Source organism: Bison bison, unplaced genomic scaffold (assembly GCF_000754665.1).
Source record: "Bison bison bison isolate TAMUID 2011002044 unplaced genomic scaffold, Bison_UMD1.0 scf7180017864535, whole genome shotgun sequence".
Lineage (NCBI taxonomy): Eukaryota > Metazoa > Chordata > Mammalia > Artiodactyla > Bovidae > Bison > Bison bison.
This window is the reverse complement of record NW_011495084.1, coordinates 13,814,074-13,816,412: the sequence shown is the minus strand read 5'-3', so window position 1 is coordinate 13,816,412 and position 2,339 is coordinate 13,814,074. Positions and strand designations below refer to the sequence as shown.

The following is a 2,339-nucleotide window of genomic DNA, read 5'->3' as shown; positions in this document are numbered from 1 at the left end:
AAATGATCACAGTGGGTTTTAAACCTGCTAAAGCAGAAATCCACACATCCACCCCAGATGACACTGTTCCAGGGCAGCATAGGGTCAGACTCAAGGATGGTCAGGGAGGACTCTACCAGCAGCACTGAAGGAAGATGTTGATTTTGTCTATACCACAGATGAGCTCAGGGCTTCCCCAAATGCTTCTTGTCCCAGAATTTAGCCCCCATATCCCTGGGGCACTCCAGGAAACCTTATATTATGGTACCCACTACTCTCTCCAATACTTATGTATTTATCTCCCTGATAGGCTGTGGCTTATATAGGGCAGAAACTAAGCTTTATTCATCCCTGAAACTGAGCATGGGCCTTACTTCATGTTTGATGAATAAATACTTGAAGAGAAGTGTCTAGTGCAACACAGATCTGACAAACAGCTACAACGCCCTGGGTCATGTGATCTATGTCTAAGGTCAGTGGATAAAAGAATGTGGGGGTAGACAACAGAGGGTAGGTTGTGTCTGGCTGGAGACCACCCACTTGGCATATTCCTCACAGGCTCCTGATGCAGCAGGCACTGAACGGGGTGCAGGGGAAAGAACACTCCCTCTCACCAGGCCTTCATCATCCAGAAGACAAGGAAGACAGTCCAGCCACACCAACACCATGTGCCAAGAAGGGCCACTCCAGGATGACCCCTAGGAACACTAACCAAGCCAAGCAAGAATACTGTTGCCTATTTATTATCAGAAAAACAAAACTGTCATTTTCTGAACAATATATATAATTGCATCTAAACTGCACACAGAAAAATGAAAGTTGGATAAATAGAACCTTTGTCTTACATCCATGATGGAATCCTGGCCGAAACCAAATCTGGGCACCTGGCATTCCAATAATCTGAACCCAGTGAGAAGGACGGGAAATGGAAGAGGATCCCTCAGGGGCAGCTCACCTGGTCAAACCTGTTCACATCATTGGACAGCAGGTTGACAATCTGGCCTGTGGTGGTCTTCCCCATGGCCGAGCTACTCAGGCAAAATGCCTGAAATAAAAAGGGAGACAGAGAACTGAACGCCTAAGTCATCTTAGAACATAACACAACAGAGCATGTGTTCTGGGTCTTGAGTGGTGTCAGCACCAGCAGGATGACCCCTGACAGCAGGGCTCTAGGGACCCTCATTCAGCCTCTAACTCTTCAGAGTGGTGGCAGCCCCATGCGCAAGGAAGGCAAAGGGAGCAGCAGCAGGAGGTAGAAGCCAAATCACCCCCACCCCCCATTTCAATGAACTTGGACCTGTCTGAAGGGTAAAGGGTGTAGGTTTACACTTAAGAGACAACTAAATAACTTTGAGCCAAATTAGATGAGAGTGGAGAGGCTGCCTTAGGTGAGAAATTTGGAGACTTGGATTATAAATCTAGACTCAATTATTAATTCTGTGGGTGACAATATTTAAACACTTTGGGCTTAGTATGTTCATTCTGAAATGAGCAAGTATAATGTCCAAAACACTGTTCCTTTGAGGAAGCTGTGTTCTTAATGCCAGTCTGCTGAGTCTATAAAAAATATAACCCATGCTGCACAATCCCTTTATTTAGTAAGAAAAATGCCTAGAGATTTGAGGAAACTGAGGAGACACCAGGAGGTGCTACAATAGACCACGAACTGGAGCCACTGATTCAAAAAAAATGTCATAGTTTATAAAAACACTTTGATTACTCCTCAAGTTAAAGAAGAAAATCAGTGACCAAGTGAGAATTTAAAATGATATAACCACAATGGAAGAGAATATGGGCATTTTTCAAAAATTAAACTTTAAATTAGCATACAATACAGCAATTACTACTAAGGATATACTCAAAAAAACTAAAAACACAAACTTGAACAGATAATTTGTACACTCATATTCATGGCAGCGATGTTCACAATAGCTAAAAGGTGGACACAACTGTCCGTTGACAGATAAGCAAATATACAGAATGTTACATAGACCTATAATAGAATATTATTCAGCCTTAAAAAGGAATTAAATTCTGACACCTGCCACAGCATGGATGAACCTTGAAGACATCGTGCTGCAGAGCATAAGCTTCACACAAAATAACAAACACTGTAGGATTCCACTTACACGAGGCATTAAAATAGTCAAATTCACAGAGAGAAGTAGAATGGTGCTGGGTGAGGGGACAGGGGTTGGGAAGTTAGTGTTTAATGGGCGCAGAGGTTCAGTTTGGGAAAAAGAACAAGTTCTGGAGATGAATGATGGTGATGGCCACCAACAATGTGAATGCACCTAATGTCACTAAATGCTGCACTTAAAAGGAATGAAAATGGTAAACTTTGTGCTGTGTGTATTTTA

The 2,339-nt window shown here is 42.8% G+C and overlaps 1 pseudogene; it reads right to left on the bottom strand.

Annotated features, from left to right (window-relative positions):
• Nucleotides 1-2,339, bottom strand: part of LOC104982650 — a 231,697-nt pseudogene that overhangs the window by 184,682 nt on the left and 44,676 nt on the right.